Here is a 9746-nt window from a genome sequence, read left to right on the forward strand (position 1 = left end):
CACTATTCCTGATGAAAATAAGTTTGTGAATGTTTGGGTAATTTTTGCGACAATTACGTACTGTAGCTATATTCAATGCTTGAGAAGTTTGTTTTGTAAAGGAAAGATATATGTTTACAGTAGTTGATACATTATGATGTTACTACTTAGTCATACAAATATGAACACTTTCATGTATCCATTATATGTATATATATATATATATATATATATATATATATATATATATATATATATATATATATATATATATATATATATATGTATATGTATATATATATGTATATGTATATATATATGTATATGTATATGTATATATATATGTATATGTATATATATATATATATATATATATATATATATATATATATATATATATATATATATATATATATATATATATATATATATATAATGTTTTTACTGGACACACTGGACCGCAATTTCCCTTCTGTAGCTTTATTTAGAAAAAATACCCAAGTTATAATCTCCAAACAAGTTTGTTCGCCAACACAAACGCTGGAGTTTCCCTCTCGTTGCCAGATTCAGTGATTTTCCAGTGCCCCATTGAAATTTTGTCCACCGAATCAATGTAGAAGGAAGTTTTCTTGAATAAAACATGCTACCGACAATTTCCAGTAATTTAATAACTGCAGATATCTCAATGAAAGACTAACCTAATTGGTTAATATTATATTTCAATCATGTATATCTTAACAAAACTCTATTATTAGTTTAACTACTTTAACAAATATCTGTGTCATGAAGTGTTACTACATTGAACGATAACTAGTGAATACTATGGTGGCCTTAGAAATATGTAAATATGTTTGTGTGTGTGTGTATATATATATATATATATATATATATATATATATATATATATATATATATATATATATAATGTACATATGTATATGTATATATATATAGATTTATATATAAATAAATATATATATATATATATATATATATATATATATATATATATATATATATATGTATATATATAAATTTATATATATATGCATATATATATATATATATATATATATATATATATATATATATATATATATATATGTATGTATATATATATATATATATATATATATATGTATGTATATATATATATATATATATATATATATATATATATATATATATATATATATATATATATATATATATATATATATATATATATATATATATATATATATTTTAAGGAAACACTAAAGGAAGGAAGAATCCTCAAATTGATGAAAAGAAGGTTTGGAACAGGCTTCCAACAGATGTTTGCTTTAAAGGATGAAAATGGAAATATCAACAAAAGAGATGGAGTGATAAAAATTGTAGAGGATTTCTCTACAATACTATAAAATATTGATATAAGAAATAACTTTTCCAATAGAAATAATGAATCACCTGAGCCGGTACCAGAGGTAAAAGTAGGAGAAGTAAAGAAAAAATTAAAAAAAATGAAAAAAAGGCAAAGCAGTAGGAGAAGAAGACATAACAATTGATTGATGATAGACTGAGGAGATTTGATAGTATAACTTTCTGAACTTCTCATAAAATGTCTGCTAGAATACCTTATAACTACATCTTGGAAGCACGTTATCAATATATTAATTCACAAATTGGAGACGAAAAAGACCTGAAAGATAAACGCCCGGTAAGTTTACTCTTAGTAATATTTAAGAGATTTACAAAGATCATATAAGACTGAATAGAAAGACAGCTAGTCTTTAATCAACCAAGAGAGAAGGCAGGCTTTAGAGGGGGCTATACATCATCTGACCATATCCAAGTAATTAACCAGCTAATGGAAAAACCCAGAGTGTGACAAACTACTGTGTATGGCATTTATAGATTATGAGAAATCTTTTAATGCTATCAAAACATCAGCTGTAATGAAAGCCCTTCAAAGACAAGGAATAGATGAATCTAAAAGGTTATGGTTAAGGTTAAAGGTCTGTTGTTTCAGTTCTGGTTTCATCAGAATAGATGCTCAACGGAACGTCAGTTGGGCAAGCCCAGGGCCCCCGGCCCCTGTGGGGCTCAAACACAGCAGTGGCCTCCCCAGTAAACAGTTTAAACTCAGTGTCCCGGGTAGACGTTGATCTGCCACCATGCGAATGCCAGGCAAACACGCTACCACTGTACTAGAAGATATCTATACGGGGAATACAGGAATCCACAATTACACAAAGGTAGGGAGAAAATTGTGATTGACAAAGAAGATTGAAAGGGAGAACCCATATCTCCTGAATTTTTCACAGTATGCCTAGAAAAAGTTTTTAAATATTTAGGTTGGGAAAATGTAGGAATTAACATTAATGTGGAATACCTTAACGTCTTTAGATTTGCAAATGACATTGATCTGTTTAGTGAGTTATGGGAGGAATTGCAAAAGATAATAGAAGATTTGAATAGAGAAAGCAGAATTGTAGGACTGAAAATGAATGATTAAAACTAAGATAATGTTCAATGAAAAGGCAGATTGACAATAGATAAAGTTTATGGACGAACCTTTAGATATTGTTAATGAATATATGAATTTAGGACAGACAGTGGGTATTTCCCCAGGACAATTGACCGAAATTAGATGAAAGATAAGCGTGGGATGAGGAGCTTTTGGTAAACAAAATGAGATTACGAAAATTAAAAAGCCACTTTCTCTAAAAAGAAAAGTATTTAATCAGATGGTAGTACAGTATTAACTTATGCATCAGAAATTTGGACCCTTACTAAAATCTTCAAACAGCTAGTTACAACTCAGTGAGCTGTGGAAAGATTATTGATGGGAATAACACTAAGAGACAAAAAAAAAAAAAAAAAAAAAAAGAGCGACAGGGATATGAGACCAAATTAAGTAGAGGATATTCTGACATGTAAGAAAAAGAAATGAACATGGGTAGGAAATACTGTATGGTGAGAATGAAAGATAATAGATGAATATAAACAATAACAAAATGGGCCCCTAGCAAAACAAGCAAATGCTTGTTGCGATCCCCAAGGACACATTCCCAGAAATCTCTGATAGGCTTTGCGACCAAGGGGATGCCCCAATAGCGGATGGCGCACTAAAAAACATACCTCATGGAGCAGTACTCACTATCAGCAGCCACCCATATAGCCAAGCTTATTCAGCTCTCTCAACGGCCATTGAGGGACTAAAAGTCATGGCTCACTCTCAGGGAAATGACCAGTATTGCTCTCCTGCAACCTCGCCTTGGGAAGTAAACCTACATCATGTCCTTTGGGTGTGACGCCTACCCGAGCCTGCATGCACCTCTATCCTTGATGACGATACCTTGCCCTTGAAAGACCTGGTGACCAAAGTTGTTGCCTTTATGGACTGCAACTTCACCAGCTTCAAGACTTCCAACAGTGCCTCAGCTCTGATGAAGAGGACAACTACTCAACACTCTCCAAAGCTGATGTAAATGTGGTAAGACACAGATGCCTACCCTGTAATATGCTGGAGTGTGGACAAAACCGCCCACCACCCATATATGCCGCCCCTTGCTCACTCCCCAACCAAAGACCTCTCCAGTCGCTTATTTATGACAATTAGCTGCAATTCTGCTAGTACCATTCCAAATTTGGGACTGCTGGGAAGAAATGTGTGGAGGGTTGTCGCTGGTAAAAAAAATCTTGTAAATAGGCCATCGCTGGTGGCAGTGGCCTCCCCTGTCACATTTTTTCTTTTTACATGGTGTAGGTATGGGTGTGCGGGTTTAGGTAGACACTGTTGCTTGTCATTCTCTTCTACCAATGTTACTTTCCAGGACATGACGTAGTCATTCTAAGCCTACTGACGTCTGTTTGGTAACTGCCAATGGATCTAAGATCCCCACCCACGGGTACAAGAGACTCAAACTATCGTTTTGGAGCATCAAGCACCATTGGAAATTCCTCATTGCTGATGTAACATTTCCACCTCCTGGTTGATGTAGCACGTCAACAATTAGTCAACACAGACTTACTCTTGTCAAAACCTCTTCAACCCATGCCTTTAACCTCAAACTCTATAACCATGAACCCACTGATGCCTACGCTCACTTCCTCACGTCATATCCGTAAGTCTTCCTTCCAGACCTTCGCCAAATGCCTATGGATCCCACCAAGCATGGTATGTATCACGATATCAAGACAATAAGGCCCCCATGTTTGCCAAATTTAGGCATCTAGCCCTGGATTGTTTGGCAGCTGCTAAACATTTGCCAAAATGAAAGAAATGGGCCTCAAGCCTGTAGTCGTCACCCTTACACATCATCCTGAAGAAGGATGGCTCCTTGCGCCGTTTTGGGGATTACAGGCATCTGAAAATGGAGTCGGAACCGGATCACTATCCCCTCCCCAACATCGCTGATGTTACCTCCTAGTTGCACAAAGCTAAGGTTTTCTCTGCTCTCAAACTCTTGAAGGAGTATTATCAGATGCCCATGTACCCAGAAGACATCCCTAAGACTGCCATCATCACCTTTGGTACATACACATTGAATTACTCCTGTTTTGGCCATCTTAATGCTGGGGCCACTTTTCAGTGCATCATGGATGGTATCTTAGGGGACCTTCCCTTCTGCATATGTTACGAGGACAACATTCTTGTGTTCTCTTCATCCAAAGAAGAACACCTCTTGTCATCTACACGTCGTTCTCGACTGCCTACAACTGAACATCCTTGTAGTCCAGTATGACAAGTGTACCTTTGATGGCTATTCTGTATGCACTGCATCACTCCTGAAGGTGTCTAACCCCCCCCCCCCCCTGAGAAGGTATCAGCTGGTACGAACGTTCCCATGCCCTCAACCATCAAAGCGTTACAAGAATTCTTGGGCATGATAAACTACTATTACATGTCGCTGCCAGCCATCTCCCCCTCTTTTGCCCCCTCTGCCTCCCTCAAGAGCAAGCCAAAAGACCTTAAGTTGGGTCCCCTTAAGGAGGTGGTCTTCTGAAATGCAAAAAATGCCCTATCAGCTGTTGCTACTCTCACTTTTCCCTGCCACATGCCCCTCTCCTTCTCTCCACCAATGCCAGCGAGGTCATTATTGGTGCAGTACTTAAGCAGGTAGTCAATGCCTCGCCCTGCTCATTTGGCTTCTTCATTAATACTAGGCATGTAGTTAGTTCTATACTACACAGTATTCTAGAACTTTTATTCCAGCTATTACCAAGTTGTGAAATGATCTTCCTAATCAGGTAGTTGAATCAGTGGATCTTCAAAAGTTCAAACTTGCAGCAAATGTTTTATGTTGAAAAAGGCTGACATAAGTATTTTTATAGTTTATATATGAAATGTCTGTTTTAATGTTATTGTTTTTAGAGTATTTTATTCTAATTGTTCATTACTTCTTATATCGTTTATTTATTTCCTTATTTCCTTTCCTCACTGGGCTATTTTTCCCTGTTGGAGCTCTTGGGCTCATAGCATCTTGCTTTTCCAACTAGGTTTGTAGCTGAGCTAATAATAATAATAATAATAATAATAATAATAATAATAATAATAATAATAATAATAATAATAATTTCAACACTGCTCAATGCCAAATCTGGATACTTTACCTTCAACCATAAAATGCTGTTGGTGTATTTTGCTGGCCGGCACCACTGCCACATCTAAGAAGGTACGCCGTTCATCATTCGCATGTACAACATGCCTCTGCTGGACGCCTTCACTTGACAATCTGATGCTTGGTCCGCCCGTCTACAGTGACATCTCAACGCCATGCCTGTATACAACTGCACCCTTCAACATGCCCCTGGAAAACTGAAAATTGTTGTCGATACCATGTCAAGAAACATATTCGCCGTCATTCACCTGGACTGGAATACAAAGCTTGAGCAGCAGCCCACCGAAAAGATCAAGATTACCAAGCATGTAGGACATCCTGCACATCCTTCTGTTGGGAAGACATTGCCCTTGATGACTCTATCGCTACTATCCTCTGTGACGTCAGTACTGATAGGCTACGACCATGTATACCGGTGTACCGGTTTCAAATTACCCCCTCCAAATCTTACCCCCCGGTAATTTGAAACCGGATTCAAACTACCGGGGGGTAACTTGATACCGGTTTCAAGCTACCCCAGGGGGTAATTTGAAACCGGTTTTATGCTACCCCCCCTGGTTTCAAATTACCCCCTTCGTTTTTGCGCAGGATCTCATCATTTATGAATATTAATAAATTGCTTTTAATCAGGGTCAACACAATCATTAGGTTATATGTATATACATGTATTGTTTCACCTATTGGTATCGTTTATTAATATCCAGCCTTTATCCGTCTTATGTTTATATCTTAGCTAATAAATGTCGGATATTCCATTATCAGTCATGGGCGCATATTTGACCGAGACAGGAAGACGAGGTGAAATTTGATTTTGACGGTTATTTTTTCCATTATTTGAAATATTTCATAATTATATTGCAAGCAAATATTATATAAGGTATAATCAACATATTGATCATAAGTATATATGTATACATATATAGGCCTATATATATATATATATATATATATATATATATATATATATACAGTATATATATATATATATATATATATATATATATATATATATATATATATATATATATATATATATACAGTATATATATATATATATATATATATATATATATATATATATATATATATATATATATATACTGTATATATATATATATATATATATATATATATATATATATATATATATATATATATATATATATATATATACTGTATATATATAAATATATATATATATATATATATATATATATATATATATATATATATATATATATATACATGTATATGTATTTGTATGTATGTTGTAAATACTATATCATTCATGATATCTGTAAATAATTGACACTTTTAATTAAGCAAGATTGTAAGCAATTATAACAGTTTTAATAAAACATGGTACAGTACATGCTGTTTGCTTCTACTGTACTTACATTGGTTGTTTGTATACGAAAACACCTGAACTACGGAAAAGTCGTTACACTTTATAGCCCTCTATGGATGACATTGAACACAGCTTGTGTTAATCTCACAACTGTTGTTACCGATTTTAGCCTAAAGGCAGGCAGCTGTGTGTTATCATGGGCTAAATCAAATCCTATTTAAACCATCTTCCAGAATAGTAAGTGATGAATTCGTGTATGGATTTTTTTTTCTCTGTTGTTGATCTCGAAATGTTAAATTATTGAAAAACAGTGTCATAAAATGTTTAAGAATTTTACCTGAAATGTATCATAAAGAAAAAAAAAGACCTCTTCACATGGTCACATGTACATTTCCATGCGGTTTATATAACACTTCTGCCCCTTTGTCGTAGCTCCATTGTTTCTTATTACTCATTTCATCAAATGACAAAACAGCAATACCTAGTAATCGAGACTTCATACCATCTTTAATGTCCTCTGGTTTAAAATGAATCGAGCTAACAGTAGCTTACACAACGTTAATTCTGTCTGCACGACAACATGAATGTTGGTAATTTATATTTGAGCTTTTATTTTTCACGTGCATAGCATCCAAATACTACGAAGTTACTATGCATTATCAGTGACAGAATAAATGAATAAACAAAGAGATATATGGACACAAGGAGTTCTATTGTTATATTGCAACTATGGGTATAGTCAAACCATTTTAAGAGCAAACTCGGAGCTCAATAGCGGCATTGCCAGTTCTCTTGGGTCATTTTCAAAGCACACCTGGCTTAGCCGCTTTAATCTATGGGCGAGCCAAGAATAGAAGAAAAGGGTCAACTAATAAGTCATTCACCCGGATTTGAACGGTCTAAGAATATAATCCTTTAATTTGATACTCTCCCTAAATTGTTTCCTTCGTTCTTTTTGTTTGCAACCACGTGGTGACAAGTTGAAACTCTTAAATATAACAAATATCAAAATTGTTATAAAACGATTATCATACTAACAGAAATAATCTTAATTTTGATATCAAATGAATTCATTTCTCAATTCTGATTGATTATTAAAAGACAGGATTCTTTACAAAGGATTTAATTAACTATGTTTAATATGGTATATTTACGTAGGTGATTGTATTGTTTTAGAATTTATTTAATTAATCGACAAAATTAATTTCTTTACAACAAAGGTTATATTAGCAAACGTGGTTATGGTGACTTCGTCAGATGAAGTTAGTGCTATCACAAAAGATTCAATAAATTAGTTCATTCAGACCATTTTCATGTCTTCCTTTATAATGTTATCAGTATGCTTAATACCCTTGACCCAATTTGCCTTGCAAATCTGAAACAAAGTCGTTTTTTATAAGTTGGCTGCATCTGTGACACGTTTTATTGTTTGGTCAATTCCAAATTTAACAATTTCATTACCATTTTCCCATTTTTTTTCTTAATATTTAATTTAGTAAATATTTTTTCCATGTAATGCTAAAACAGGGTTCATTATGATGGTTTTGATTTCAAATATTTTTACGGGTAATATCTATATTTTTTTACTTAATAATTGTTTTGTATAAAGTTAGATGCGTCATAGTTTGTGTTTAATTGAAAGATAAGGCCAGTTAATTAAAAATTAAAAAATAAATAAAATCTCGACAATCACGCGCACACTGAAATAAAATAAAGCTTTACCTCGCCGTGATCACTAAACCTTAAATGAAAGTCTGTAACTTCAAATTTTGTGAATTAGGGAATTATATGACACTTTAGGTCTTAAATACGAAAATATCAACAATCACACGAACAGAAATAAAATAAAATTTTACCTCGCCTTTATCACAAAACCTTGAATTACAGTCTATGACTTTTAACGGGTCATATAATTCACTAATACACGATTTTTGGTCTTAAATACCAGATTAAACTACTTTTCCTACTGCTGCGAAACCAGCAATAAATGCATGATACATATTTGCGATGTCACATGAATTATTTATCATTCTGATGAGGGGGTAACTTGAAAACAGAGGGGGTAACTTGAAACCGGTTTCAAACTATCCCCCCGGTAATCTGAAACCGGTTTCAAGTTACCGGGGGGTAATTTGAAACGGGGGATAACTTGAATCCTTTACACCGGCCCACATGAACCGACAGGTGTTTGATTTTATCCATGGCCTCTCACATCCCTCACTACTGCCTAGCTGCTGAAGACGTTAATTTGACACAGCGTTACTAAGGTTTCTAATTATTAGGTCTGCACATGTACTTCTTGCCAAACTTAAAAAGTACATCAACACACTGATTCAGGAGTGTGCACCTTTCCTTAACCTTAGCGTCGTTCTGCTTACATTCACATCGATGTAGTTGGCCACCTAGCCACATCACAAGGACACTGTTACCAGTTTAACATAATTGACCGCTCTACTCGTTTGCCTGAAGCCATCCCCATGGAAACTGCAATGTCCGCCTCATGTACATCCGCCATACTCTCGGGGTGGATAGGGAGATTTGGTGTCCCTGAGCATACTACTTCTGAGAGGGGTAACACTTTCAACTCTCAATTGTGGACATCATTTGTGAATCTCCATCACGTCATCCTACATCAGACAACTACCTACTACAGTGCAGTTAACAGAATGGTTTAACATTTTCATCGCAGTGGTTCATAAAGTCTCTACAATAAAAAGAATATGTTGGAAAAGCCAATGATGAAATGTCTTAATCTTATTTGTTTTATATGCTCAGCAGTTATCAATTCTTTAATTATACTCAATATGTTGTAT

This window comes from Palaemon carinicauda, chromosome 8, assembly GCF_036898095.1.
Source record: "Palaemon carinicauda isolate YSFRI2023 chromosome 8, ASM3689809v2, whole genome shotgun sequence".
NCBI lineage: Eukaryota > Metazoa > Arthropoda > Malacostraca > Decapoda > Palaemonidae > Palaemon > Palaemon carinicauda.